The following is a 15,626-nucleotide window of genomic DNA, read 5'->3' as shown; positions in this document are numbered from 1 at the left end:
GTCACCCGTCAACCTGCCGACAGTCACCAGTCAACCAGTCACCAGCCAACCAGTCACCAGCCAACCAGTCACCAGTCAACTAGCCAACCAGCCAACCAGTCACCAGCCAACCAGTCAACCAGTCACCAGTCAACTAGCCAACCAGCCAACCAGTCACCAGCCAACCAGCCAACCAGTCACCAATCACCAGCCAACCAGCCAACCAGCCAACCAGTCACCAGCCACCAGTCAACCAGCCAACCAGTCACCAGCCAACCAGTCACCAGCCAACCAGTCACCAGCCAACCAGCCAACCAGTCAAGATCCAACCAGCCACCAGCCAACAAGCCAACCAGTCATCAGCCAAACGGTCACCAGTCAACCAGCCAACCAGCCAACACGCCAACCAGTCATCAACCAAACAGTCACCAGTCACCAGCCAACAAGTCACCAGCCAACCAGTCACAGTCACCAGCCAACCAGTCACCAGCCAACCAGTCACCAACCAACCAGCCAACTAGTCACCAGCCAACCAGTCACCAAGCCAACCAGTAACCAGCCAACCAGTCACCAGCCAACCAGTCACCCACCAACCAGTCACCAGCCAACCAGTCACCAGCCAACCAGTCACCATCCAACCAGCCAACCAGTCAAGATCCAACCAGTCACCAGCCAACCAGTCACCAGCCAACCACTCACCAGCCAACCAGTCACCAGCCAACCAGCCAACCAGTCATCAGCCAAACAGTCACCAGTTACCAGCCAACCAGTCACCAGCCAACCAGTCACCAGCCAACCAGTCACCAGTCACCAGCCAACCAGTCACCAGCCAACCAGTAACCAAGCCAACCAGTCACCAGCCAACCGGGCATCAGTCACCAGCCAACCAGTCACCAGCCAACCAGTCACCAGCCAACCAGCCGACCAGTCACCAGCCAACCAGTCACCAGCCAACCAGTCACCAGCCAACCAGCCGACCAGTCACCAGCCAACCAGTCACCAGTCACCAGCCACCAGCCAACCAGCCGACCAGTCACCAGCCAACCAGCCGACCAGCCAACCAGCCGACCAGTCACCAGCCACCCAGCCAACCAGCCAACCAGTCACCAGCCAAACAGTCAACCAGTCACCAGCCAACCAGTCACCAGCCAACCAGTCACCAGCCAACCAGTCACCAGCCAACCAGTCACCAGCCAACCAGTCAACCAGTCACCAGCCAACCAGCCAACCAGTCACCAGCCAACCATCCAACCAGCCAACCAGTCGCCAGCCAACCATCCAACCAGCCAACCAGTCACCAGCCAACCATCCAACCAGCCAACCAGTCACCAGCCAACCAGTCACCAGCCAACCAGTCACCAGCCAACCAGTCACCAGCCAACCAGTCACCAGCCAACCAGTCACCAGCCAACCAGTCACCAGCCAACCAGACAACCAGTCACCAGCCAACCAGCCAACCGGTCATCAGTCACCAGCCCACCAGCCAACCAGTCAACCAGTCACCAGCCAACCAGCCACCAGCCAACCAGCCACCAGCCAACCAGTCACCAGCCAACCAGCCAACCAGTCACCAGTCACCAGCCAACCAGCCAACCAGTCACCAGTCAACCAGTCACCAGCCAACCAGTCACCAGCCACCAGTCACCCAGCCAACCAGTCACCAGCCAACCAGTCACCAGCCACCAGTCAACCAGCCAACCAGTCACCAGCCAACCAGTCACCAGCCAACCAGCCAACCAACCAACCAGTCACCAGCCAACCAGTCACCAGCCAACCAGTCACCAGCCACCAGTCACCCAGCCAACCAGTCACCAGCCAACCAGTCACCAGCCAACCAGTCACCAGCCACCAGTCAACCAGCCAACCAGTCACCAGCCAACCAGTCACCAGCCAACCAGTCACCAGCCAACCAGCTAACCAGTCACCAGTCACCAGCCAACCAGTCACCAGCCAACCAGTCACCAGCCACCAGCCAACCAGTCACCAGCCAACCAGTCACCAGCCAACCAGTCACCAGCCAACCATCCAACCAGCCAACCAGTCGCCAGCCAACCATCCAACCAGCCAACCAGTCACCAGCCAACTAGTCAACCAGCCAACCAGTCACCAGCCAACCAGTCAAGATCAAACCAGTCCCCAGCCAACCAGTCAACAGCCAACCAGTCACTAGCCAACCAGTCACCAGCCAACCAGTCACTAGCCAACCAGTCAACAGCCAACCAGCCACCAGCCAACCAGTCACCAGCCAACCAGTCACCAGCCAACCAGTCACCCGCCAACCAGTCAACCAGCCAACCAGTCACCCGTCAACCTGCCGACAGTCACCAGTCAACCAGTCACCAGCCAACCAGTCACCAGCCAACCAGTCACCAGTCAACTAGCCAACCAGCCAACCAGTCACCAGCCAACCAGTCAACCAGTCACCAGTCAACTAGCCAACCAGCCAACCAGTCACCAGCCAACCAGCCAACCAGTCACCAATCACCAGCCAACCAGCCAACCAGCCAACCAGTCACCAGCCACCAGTCAACCAGCCAACCAGTCACCAGCCAACCAGTCACCAGCCAACCAGTCACCAGCCAACCAGCCAACCAGTCAAGATCCAACCAGCCACCAGCCAACAAGCCAACCAGTCATCAGCCAAACGGTCACCAGTCAACCAGCCAACCAGCCAACACGCCAACCAGTCATCAACCAAACAGTCACCAGTCACCAGCCAACAAGTCACCAGCCAACCAGTCACAGTCACCAGCCAACCAGTCACCAGCCAACCAGTCACCAACCAACCAGCCAACTAGTCACCAGCCAACCAGTCACCAAGCCAACCAGTAACCAGCCAACCAGTCACCAGCCAACCAGTCACCCACCAACCAGTCACCAGCCAACCAGTCACCAGCCAACCAGTCACCATCCAACCAGCCAACCAGTCAAGATCCAACCAGTCACCAGCCAACCAGTCACCAGCCAACCACTCACCAGCCAACCAGTCACCAGCCAACCAGCCAACCAGTCATCAGCCAAACAGTCACCAGTTACCAGCCAACCAGTCACCAGCCAACCAGTCACCAGCCAACCAGTCACCAGTCACCAGCCAACCAGTCACCAGCCAACCAGTAACCAAGCCAACCAGTCACCAGCCAACCGGGCATCAGTCACCAGCCAACCAGTCACCAGCCAACCAGTCACCAGCCAACCAGCCGACCAGTCACCAGCCAACCAGTCACCAGCCAACCAGTCACCAGCCAACCAGCCGACCAGTCACCAGCCAACCAGTCACCAGTCACCAGCCACCAGCCAACCAGCCGACCAGTCACCAGCCAACCAGCCGACCAGCCAACCAGCCGACCAGTCACCAGCCACCCAGCCAACCAGCCAACCAGTCACCAGCCAACCAGTCAACCAGTCACCAGCCAACCAGTCACCAGCCAACCAGTCACCAGCCAACCAGTCACCAGCCAACCAGTCACCAGCCAACCAGTCAACCAGTCACCAGCCAACCAGCCAACCAGTCACCAGCCAACCATCCAACCAGCCAACCAGTCGCCAGCCAACCATCCAACCAGCCAACCAGTCACCAGCCAACCATCCAACCAGCCAACCAGTCACCAGCCAACCAGTCACCAGCCAACCAGTCACCAGCCAACCAGTCACCAGCCAACCAGTCACCAGCCAACCAGCCAACCAGTCACCAGTCAACCAGTCACCAGCCAACCAGTCACCAGCCAACCAGTCACCAGCCAACCAGTCACCAGCCAACCAGTCACCAGGCAACCAGTCACCAGCCAACCAGTCAACCAGTCACCAGCAAACCAGCCAACCAGCCAACCAGTCAACCAGTCACCAGCCAACCAGTCACCAGCCAACCAGTAACCAAGCCAACCAGCCAACCGGGCATCAGTCACCAGCCAACCAGTCACCAGCCAACCAGTCACCAGCCAACCAGTAACCAAGCCAACCAGCCAACCGGGCATCAGTCACCATCCAACCAGTCACCAGCCAACCAGTCACCATCCAACCAGCCAACCAGTCAAGATCCAACCAGTCACCAGCCAACCAGTCACCAGTCACCAGCCAACTAGTCACCAGCCAACCAGTCACCAGTCAACCAGTCACCAGCCAACCAGCCAACCAGTCACCAGCCAACCAGTCACCAACCAACCAGCCAACCAGTCACCAACCAACCAACCAACCAGTCACCAGCCAACCAGACAACCAGTCACCAGCCAACCAGCCAACCGGTCATCAGTCACCAGCCCACCAGCCAACCAGTCAACCAGTCACCATCCAACCAGCCAACCAGTCAAGATCCAACCAGTCACCAGCCAACCAGTAACCAGTCACCAACCAACCAGCCAATCAGTCACCAGTCAACCAGTCACCAACCAACCAGCAAATCAGTCACCAGCCAACCTGTCACCAGCCAACCAGCCAATCAGTCACCAGTCAACCAGTCACCAACCAACCAGCCAATCAGTCACCAGTCAACCAGTCACCAGTCAACCAGTCAACCAGTCACCAGCCAACCAGCCAATCAGTCACCAGCCAACCAGCCAAACAGGCACCAGCCAAAAACCAGCTAACCAGTCACCAGTCAACCAGTCACCAGTCAACCAGCCAACCAGCCAACAAGTCACCAGCCAACCAGTCAACCAGTCACCAGCCAACCAGTCACCAGCCAACCAGCCACCAGTCACCAGTCAACCAGTCACCATCCAACCAGTCACCAGCCAACCAGCCACCAGTCACCAGCCAACCAGTCACCAGCCACCAGCCAACTTCATGATGTCATTTGTTGCTGCTATTATACTATCAAAGAAAAACAAGCAATACAAATAATAAAAAAGGAGAAAACCACAACAGTAACAATGGAGGTGGGGGATTTTGTTAACACCTCCCTCCCCATGTATCCTCCTTTCCTCACCCCTCACCCAGCAGGGTCAGGGTCAGCTTTTTCCCACAAGCTGACTCCTGAACAAGGACAAGAACAGGAGATAGCCTGTCACCAGTCAACCAGTCACCAGCCAACCAGTCAACCAGTCAACCTGTCACCAGCCAACCAGTCAACCAGTCACCAGCCAACCAGCCAACCTGTCAACCAGTCACCAACCAACCAGCCAATCAGTCACCAGTCAACCAGTCACCAACCAACCAGCAAATCAGTCACCAGCCAACCTGTCACCAGCCAACCAGTCAACCAGTCACCAGCCAACCAGCCAATCAGTCACCAGTCAACCAGTCACCAACCAACCAGGCAATCAGTCACCAGTCAACCAGTCACCAGTCAACCAGTCAACCAGTCAACCAGTCACCAGCCAACCAGCCAATCAGTCACCAGTCAACCAGTCACCAACCAACCAGCCAATCAGTCACCAGCAAACCAGTCAACCAGTCACCAGCCAACCAGTCACCAGCCAACCAGTCAACCAGTCACCAGCCAACCAGTCACCAGCCAACCAGTCAACCAAGTCACCAGCCAACCAGCCAACCTGTCAACCAGTCACCAGTCAACCAGTCAACCAGTCACCAGCCAACCAGCCAACATGTCAACCAGTCACCAGTCAACCAGTCAACCAGTCACCAACCAACCAGTCAATCAGTCACCAGTCAACCAGTCACCAACCAACCAGCCAATCAGTCACCAGCCAACCAGGCACCAGTCAACCAGCCAACCAGTCACCAGCCAACCAGTCACCAGTCAACCAGTCACCAGCCAACCAGCCACCAGTCAACCAGCCAACCAACCAGCCAACCAGTCACCAGCCAACCAGCCAACCAGTCACCAGTCACCAGCCAACCAGCCAACCAGTCACCAGTCAACCAGTCACCAACCAACCAGCAAACCAGTCAACCAGCCAACCAGTCACCAGTCAACCAGTCACCAACCAACCAGCCAACCAGTCAACCAGCCAACCAGTCACCAGTCACCAGCCAACCAGCCACCAGTCACCAGCCAACCAGTCACCAGCCAACCAGTCACCAGCCACCAGCCAACTTCATGATGTCATTTGTTTGTTTGTTATACTATCAAAGAAAAACAAGCAATACAAAGAATAAAAAAGGAGAAAACCACAACAGTAACAATGGATGTGGGGGATTTTGTTAACACCTCCCTCCCCATGTATCCTCCTTTCCTCACCCCTCACCCAGCAGGGTCAGGGTCAGCTTTTTCCCACAAGCTGACTCCTGAACAAGGACAAGAACAGGAGATAGCCTGTCACCAGTCAACCAGTCACCAGTCAACCAGTCAACCAGTCAACCTGTCACCAGCCAACCAGTCAACCAGTCACCAGCCAACCAGTCAACCAGTCACCAGCCAACCAACCAACCAGCCACCAGCCAACCAACCAACCAGCCACCAGTCACCAGCCAACCAGTCACCAGCCAACCAGTCAACCAAGTCACCAGCCAACCAGCCAACCTGTCAACCAGTCACCAGTCAACCAGTCAACCAGCCAACCAGTCACCAACCAACCAGTCACCAGTCACCAGCCCCCAGCCAACCACTCACCAGCCAACTAGTCACCAGTCAACCAGTGACAGCAAACCAGCCAACCAGTCACCAGCTAACCAGCCAACCAGTCACCAGCCACCAGCCAACCAGTCACCAGCCGCCAGCCAACCAGTCAACCAGCCACCAGCCAACCAGCCAACCAGCCAACCAGTCACCAGCCAACAGCCAACCAGTCACCAGCCAACCAGTCACCAGCCAAACAACCAGCCAACCAGTCACCAGCCAAACAGTCACCAGCCAAACAACCAGCCAACCAGTCACCAGCCAACTAACCAACCAGCCACCAGTCACCAGCCAACCAGTCACCAGCCAACCAGCCAACCAGCCACCAGCCAACCAGTCACCAGCCAACCAGCCACCAGCCAACCAGCCAACCAGCCAACCAGTCACCAGCCAACAAGTCAACCAATCACCAGTCACCAGCCAACCAGTCACCATCCAACCAGTCATCAGCCACCAGCCAACTAGTCACCAGTCACCAGTCACCAGCCAACCACTCACCAGCCAACTAGTCACCAGTCACCAGCCAACCAGCCAACCAGTCACCAGCCAACCAGCCAACCAGTCACCAGCCACCAGCCAGCCAGTAAACCAGCCATCCACCCAGTCACCAGCCAACAAGTCACCAGCCAACCAGTCAACCAGTCACCAGCCAACCAGTCACCAGCCAACCAGCCACCAGTCACCAGCCAACCAGTCACCAGCCAACCAGTCACCAGCCAACCAGTCACCAGCCACCAGCCAACTTCATGATGTCATTTGTTGCTGCTATTATACTATCAAAGAAAAACAAGCAATACAAAGAATAAAAAAGGAGAAAACCACAACAGTAACAATCAAGGTGGGGGATTTTGTTAACACCTCCCTCCCCATGTGTCCTCCTTTCCTCACCCCTCACCCAGCAGGGTCAGGGTCAGCTTTTTCCCACAAGCTGACTCCTGAACAAGGACAAGAACAGGAGATAGCCTGTCACCAGTCAACCAGTCACCAGCCAACCAGTCAACCTGTCACCAGCCAACCAGTCACCAGCCAACCAGTCAACCAGTCAACATGTCACCAGCCAACCAGTCAACCAGTCACCAGCCAACCAGTCAACCTGTCACCAGCCAACCAGTCAACCAGTCACCAGCCAACCAGCCAACCTGTCAACCAGTCACCAGCCAACCAGCCAACCTGTCAACCAGTCACCAACCAACCAGCCAATCAGTCACCAGTCAACCAGTCACCAACCAACCAGCAAATCATTCACAAGCCAACCTGTCACCAGCCAACCAGTCAACCAGTCACCAACCAACCAGTCAACCAGTCACCAGCCAACCAGCCAACCTGTCAACATGTCACCAGCCAACCAGTCAACCAGTCACCAGCCAACCAGCCAACCTGTCAACCAGTCACCAGTCAACCAGTCAACCAGTCACCAGTCAACCAGTCACCAGCCAACCAGCCAACCTGACAACCAGTCACCCGTCAACCAGTCACCAACCAACCAGTCAATCAGTCACCAACCAACCAGCCAATCAGTCACCAGCCAACCAGGCACCAGTCAACCAGCCAACCAGTCACCAGCCAACCAGTCACCAGTCAACCAGACAACCAGCCAACCAGCCAACCAACCAGCCAACCAGTCCCCAGTCAACCAGTCACCAGTCACCAGCCAACCAGCCACCAGTCAACCAGTCACCAGTCACCAGCCAACCAGCCAACCAGTCAACCAGCCAACCAACCAGCCAACCAGTCCCCAGTCAACCAGTCACCAGTCACCAGCCAACCAGTCAACCAGCCAACCAACCAACCAACCAACCAACCAGCCACCAGCCAACCAGTCAACCAGTCAACCAGCCACCAGCCAACCAACCAACCAGCCACCAGTCACCAGCCAACCAGTCACCAGCCAACAAACAAACAGGCAACCAGCCAACCAGCCAACCAGTCAACCAGTCACCAGCCAACCAGCCACCAGCCAACCAGTCACCAGCCAACCAGCCACCAGCCAACCAGCCAACCAGCCAACCAGTCACCAGCCAACAAGTCAACCAATCACCAGTCACCAGCCAACCAGTCACCATCCAACCAGTCATCAGCCACCAGCCAACTAGTCACCAGTCACCAGTCACCAGCCAACCACTCACCAGCCAACTAGTCACCAGTCACCAGCCAACCAGCCAACCAGTCACCAGCCAACCAGCCAACCAGTCACCAGCCACCAGCCAGCCAGTAAACCAGCCATCCACCCAGTCACCAGCCAACAAGTCACCAGCCAACCAGTCAACCAGTCACCAGCCAACCAGTCACCAGCCAACCAGCCACCAGTCACCAGCCAACCAGTCACCAGCCAACCAGTCACCAGCCAACCAGTCACCAGCCACCAGCCAACTTCATGATGTCATTTGTTGCTGCTATTATACTATCAAAGAAAAACAAGCAATACAAAGAATAAAAAAGGAGAAAACCACAACAGTAACAATCAAGGTGGGGGATTTTGTTAACACCTCCCTCCCCATGTGTCCTCCTTTCCTCACCCCTCACCCAGCAGGGTCAGGGTCAGCTTTTTCCCACAAGCTGACTCCTGAACAAGGACAAGAACAGGAGATAGCCTGTCACCAGTCAACCAGTCACCAGCCAACCAGTCAACCTGTCACCAGCCAACCAGTCACCAGCCAACCAGTCAACCAGTCAACATGTCACCAGCCAACCAGTCAACCAGTCACCAGCCAACCAGTCAACCTGTCACCAGCCAACCAGTCAACCAGTCACCAGCCAACCAGCCAACCTGTCAACCAGTCACCAGCCAACCAGCCAACCTGTCAACCAGTCACCAACCAACCAGCCAATCAGTCACCAGTCAACCAGTCACCAACCAACCAGCAAATCATTCACAAGCCAACCTGTCACCAGCCAACCAGTCAACCAGTCACCAACCAACCAGTCAACCAGTCACCAGCCAACCAGCCAACCTGTCAACATGTCACCAGCCAACCAGTCAACCAGTCACCAGCCAACCAGCCAACCTGTCAACCAGTCACCAGTCAACCAGTCAACCAGTCACCAGTCAACCAGTCACCAGCCAACCAGCCAACCTGACAACCAGTCACCCGTCAACCAGTCACCAACCAACCAGTCAATCAGTCACCAACCAACCAGCCAATCAGTCACCAGCCAACCAGGCACCAGTCAACCAGCCAACCAGTCACCAGCCAACCAGTCACCAGTCAACCAGACAACCAGCCAACCAGCCAACCAACCAGCCAACCAGTCCCCAGTCAACCAGTCACCAGTCACCAGCCAACCAGCCACCAGTCAACCAGTCACCAGTCACCAGCCAACCAGCCAACCAGTCAACCAGCCAACCAACCAGCCAACCAGTCCCCAGTCAACCAGTCACCAGTCACCAGCCAACCAGTCAACCAGCCAACCAACCAACCAACCAACCAACCAGCCACCAGCCAACCAGTCAACCAGTCAACCAGCCACCAGCCAACCAACCAACCAGCCACCAGTCACCAGCCAACCAGTCACCAGCCAACAAACAAACAGGCAACCAGCCAACCAGCCAACCAGTCAACCAGTCACCAGCCAACCAGCCAACCAGCCACCAGCCAACCAGTCACCAGCCAACCAGCCACCAGCCAACCAGCCAACCAGCCAACCAGTCACCAGCCAACAAGTCAACCAATCACCAGTCACCAGCCAACCAGTCACCATCCAACCAGTCATCAGCCACCAGCCAACTAGTCACCAGTCACCAGTCACCAGCCAACCACTCACCAGCCAACTAGTCACCAGTCACCAGCCAACCAGCCAACCAGTCACCAGCCAACCAGCCAACCAGTCACCAGCCACCAGCCAGCCAGTAAACCAGCCATCCACCCAGTCACCAGCCAACAAGTCACCAGCCAACCAGTCAACCAGTCACCAGCCAACCAGTCACCAGCCAACCAGCCACCAGTCACCAGCCAACCAGTCACCAGCCAACCAGTCACCAGCCAACCAGTCACCAGCCACCAGCCAACTTCATGATGTCATTTGTTGCTGCTATTATACTATCAAAGAAAAACAAGCAATACAAAGAATAAAAAAGGAGAAAACCACAACAGTAACAATCAAGGTGGGGGATTTTGTTAACACCTCCCTCCCCATGTGTCCTCCTTTCCTCACCCCTCACCCAGCAGGGTCAGGGTCAGCTTTTTCCCACAAGCTGACTCCTGAACAAGGACAAGAACAGGAGATAGCATGTCACCAGTCAACCAGTCACCAGCCAACCAGTCAACCTGTCACCAGCCAACCAGTCACCAGCCAACCAGTCAACCAGTCAACATGTCACCAGCCAACCAGTCAACCAGTCACCAGCCAACCAGTCAACCTGTCACCAGCCAACCAGTCAACCAGTCACCAGCCAACCAGCCAACCTGTCAACCAGTCACCAGCCAACCAGCCAACCTGTCAACCAGTCACCAACCAACCAGCCAATCAGTCACCAGTCAACCAGTCACCAACCAACCAGCAAATCATTCACAAGCCAACCTGTCACCAGCCAACCAGTCAACCAGTCACCAACCAACCAGTCAACCAGTCACCAGCCAACCAGCCAACCTGTCAACATGTCACCAGCCAACCAGTCAACCAGTCACCAGCCAACCAGCCAACCTGTCAACCAGTCACCAGTCAACCAGTCAACCAGTCACCAGTCAACCAGTCACCAGCCAACCAGCCAACCTGACAACCAGTCACCCGTCAACCAGTCACCAACCAACCAGTCAATCAGTCACCAACCAACCAGCCAATCAGTCACCAGCCAACCAGGCACCAGTCAACCAGCCAACCAGTCACCAGCCAACCAGTCACCAGTCAACCAGACAACCAGCCAACCAGCCAACCAACCAGCCAACCAGTCCCCAGTCAACCAGTCACCAGTCACCAGCCAACCAGCCACCAGTCAACCAGTCACCAGTCACCAGCCAACCAGCCAACCAGTCAACCAGCCAACCAACCAGCCAACCAGTCCCCAGTCAACCAGTCACCAGTCACCAGCCAACCAGTCAACCAGCCAACCAACCAACCAACCAACCAACCAGCCACCAGCCAACCAGTCAACCAGTCAACCAGCCACCAGCCAACCAACCAACCAGCCACCAGTCACCAGCCAACCAGTCACCAGCCAACAAACAAACAGGCAACCAGCCAACCAGCCAACCAGTCAACCAGTCACCAGCCAACCAGTCACCAGCCAACCAGTCACCAGCCAACAACCAAACAGTCAACCAGCCAAACAGGCACCAGCCAAACAACCAGCCAACCAGTCACCAGTCAACCAGTCACCAGTCAACCAGCCAACCAGCCAACAAGTCACCAGCCAACCAGTCACCAGCCAACCAGTCACCAGCCAACCAGCCACCAGTCACCAGTCAACCAGTCACCATCCAACCAGTCACCAGCCAACCAGTCACCAGCCACCAGCCAACTTCATGATGTCATTTGTTGCTGCTATTATACTATCAAAGAAAAACAAGCAATACAAAGAATAAAAAAGGAGAAAACCACAACAGTAACAATGGAGGTGGGGGATTTTGTTAACACCTCCCTCCCCATGTATCCTCCTTTCCTCACCCCTCACCCAGCAGGGTCAGGGTCAGCTTTTTCCCACAAGCTGACTCCTGAACAAGGACAAGAACAGGAGATAGCCTGTCACCAGTCAACCAGTCACCAGCCAACCAGTCAACCAGTCAACCTGTCACCAGCCAACCAGTCACCAGCCAACCAGTCAACCAGTCAACATGTCACCAGCCAACCAGTCAACCAGTCACCAGCCAACCAGCCAACCTGTCAACCAGTCACCAACCAACCAGCAAATCATTCACCAGCCAACCAGTCAACCAGTCACCAACCAACCAGCAAATCAGTCACCAGCCAACCAGTCAACCTGTCACCAGCCAACCAGTCAACCAGTCACCAGCCAACCAGTCACCAGCCAACCAGCCAACCTGTCAACCTGTCACCAGCCAACCAGTCAACCAGTCACCAGCCACTCAGCCAACCTGTCAACCAGTCACCAGTCAACCAGTCAACCAGTCACCAGTCAACCAGTCACCAGCCAACCAGCCAACCTGTCAACCAGTCACCCGTCAACCAGTCACCAACCAACCAGTCAATCAGTCACCAACCAACCAGCCAATCAGTCACCAGCCAACCAGGCACCAGTCAACCAGCCAACCAGTCACCAGCCAACCAGTCACCAGTCAACCAGCCAACCAGCCAACCAACCAGCCAACCAGTCCCCAGTCAACCAGTCACCAGTCACCAGCCAACCAGCCACCAGGCAACCAGTCACCAGTCACCAGCCAACCAGCCAACCAGTCAACCAGCCAACCAACCAGCCAACCAGTCCCCAGTCAACCAGTCACCAGTCACCAGCCAACCAGTCAACCAGCCAACCAACCAACCAGCCAACCAACCAGCCACCAGCCAACCAACCAGCCACCAGCCAACCAGTCAACCAGTCAACCAGCCACCAGCCAACCAACCAACCAGCCACCAGTCACCAGCCAACCAGTCACCAGCCAACAACCAAACAGTCAACCAGCCAACCAGCCAACCAGTCAACCAGTCACCAGCCAACCAGCCAACCAGTCACCAGCCAACAACCAAACAGTCAACCAGCCAACCAGCCAACCATCCAACCAGTCACCAGCCAACCAGTCACCAGCCAACCAGCCAAACAGGCACCAGCCAAACAACCAGCCAACCAGTCACCAGTCAACCAGTCACCAGTCAACCAGCCAACCAGCCAACAAGTCACCAGCCAACCAGTCAACCAGTCACCAGCCAACCAGTCACCAGCCAACCAGCCACCAGTCACCAGTCAACCAGTCACCATCCAACCAGTCACCAGCCAACCAGCCACCAGTCACCAGCCAACCAGTCACCAGCCACCAGCCAACTTCATGATGTCATTTGTTGCTGCTATTATACTATCAAAGAAAAACAAGCAATACAAAGAATAAAAAAGGAGAAAACCACAACAGTAACAATGGAGGTGGGGGATTTTGTTAACACCTCCCTCCCCATGTATCCTCCTTTCCTCACCCCTCACCCAGCAGGGTCAGGGTCAGCTTTTTCCCACAAGCTGACTCCTGAACAAGGACAAGAACAGGAGATAGCCTGTCACCAGTCAACCAGTCACCAGCCAACCAGTCAACCAGTCAACCTGTCACCAGCCAACCAGTCAACCAGTCACCAGCCAACCAGCCAACCTGTCAACCAGTCACCAACCAACCAGCCAATCAGTCACCAGTCAACCAGTCACCAACCAACCAGCAAATCAGTCACCAGCCAACCTGTCACCAGCCAACCAGTCAACCAGTCACCAGCCAACCAGCCAATCAGTCACCAGTCAACCAGTCACCAACCAACCAGCCAATCAGTCACCAGTCAACCAGTCACCAGTCAACCAGTCAACCAGTCACCAGCCAACCAGCCAATCAGTCACCAGTCAACCAGTCACCAACCAACCAGCCAATCAGTCACCAGCAAACCAGTCAACCAGTCACCAGCCAACCAGTCACCAGCCAACCAGTCAACCAGTCACCAGCCAACCAGTCACCAGCCAACCAGGCAACCAAGTCACCAGCCAACCAGCCAACCTGTCAACCAGTCACCAGTCAACCAGTCAACCAGTCACCAGCCAACCAGCCAACATGTCAACCAGTCACCAGTCAACCAGTCAACCAGTCACCAGCCAACCAGCCAACCAGTCAACCAGTCACCATCCAACCAGTCACCAGCCAACCAGTCACCAGCCAACCAGCCAAACAGGCACCAGCCAAAAACCAGCCAACCAGTCACCAGTCAACCAGTCACCAGTCAACCAGCCAACCAGCCAACAAGTCACCAGTCACCAGCCAACCAGTCACCAGCCAACCAGCCACCAGTCACCAGTCAACCAGTCACCATCCAACCAGTCACCAGCCAACCAGCCACCAGTCACCAGCCAACCAGTCACCAGCCACCAGCCAACTTCATGATGTCATTTGTTGCTGCTATTATACTATCAAAGAAAAACAAGCAATACAAATAATAAAAAAGGAGAAAACCACAACAGTAACAATGGAGGTGGGGGATTTTGTTAACACCTCCCTCCCCATGTATCCTCCTTTCCTCACCCCTCACCCAGCAGGGTCAGGGTCAGCTTTTTCCCACAAGCTGACTCCTGAACAAGGACAAGAACAGGAGATAGCCTGTCACCAGTCAACCAGTCACCAGCCAACCAGTCAACCAGTCAACCTGTCACCAGCCAACCAGTCACCAGCCAACCAGTCAACCAGTCAACATGTCACCAGCCAACCAGTCTACCAGTCACCAGCCAACCAGCCAACCTGTCAACCAGTCACCAACCAACCAGCAAATCATTCACCAGCCAACCAGTCAACCAGTCACCAACCAACCAGCAAATCAGTCACCAGCCAACCAGTCAACCTGTCACCAGCCAACCAGTCAACCAGTCACCAGCCAACCAGCCAACCTGTCAACCTGTCACCAGCCAACCACTCAACCAGTCACCAGCCACCCAGCCAACCTGTCAACCAGTCACCAGTCAACCAGTCAACCAGTCACCAGTCACCCGTCAACCAGTCACCAACCAACCAGTCAATCAGTCACCAACCAACCAGCCAATCAGTCACCAGCCAACCAGGCACCAGTCAACCAGCCAACCAGTCACCAGCCAACCAGTCACCAGTCAACCAGACAACCAGCCAACCAGCCAACCAACCAGCCAACCAGTCCCCAGTCAACCAGTCACCAGCCAACCAGCCACCAGTCAACCAGTCACCAGTCACCAGCCAACCAGCCAACCAGTCAACCAGCCAACCAACCAGCCAACCAGTCCCCAGTCAACCAGTCACCAGTCACCAGCCAACCAGTCAACCAGCCAACCAACCAACCAGCCAACCAACCAGCCACCAGCCAACCAACCAGCCACCAGCCAACCAGTCAACCAGTCAACCAGCCACCAGCCAACCAACCAACCAGCCACCAGTCACCAGCCAACCAGTCACCAGCCAACAACCAAACAGTCAACCAGCCAACCAGCCAACCAGTCAACCAGTCACCAGCCAACCAGTCACCAGCCAACAACCAAACA

This window comes from Notolepis coatsorum (genome assembly GCF_963971535.1).
Source record: "Notolepis coatsorum genome assembly, chromosome: 9".
Classification (NCBI taxonomy): domain Eukaryota; kingdom Metazoa; phylum Chordata; class Actinopteri; order Aulopiformes; family Paralepididae; genus Notolepis; species Notolepis coatsorum.
Note: the sequence above shows the minus strand (reverse complement) of the source record.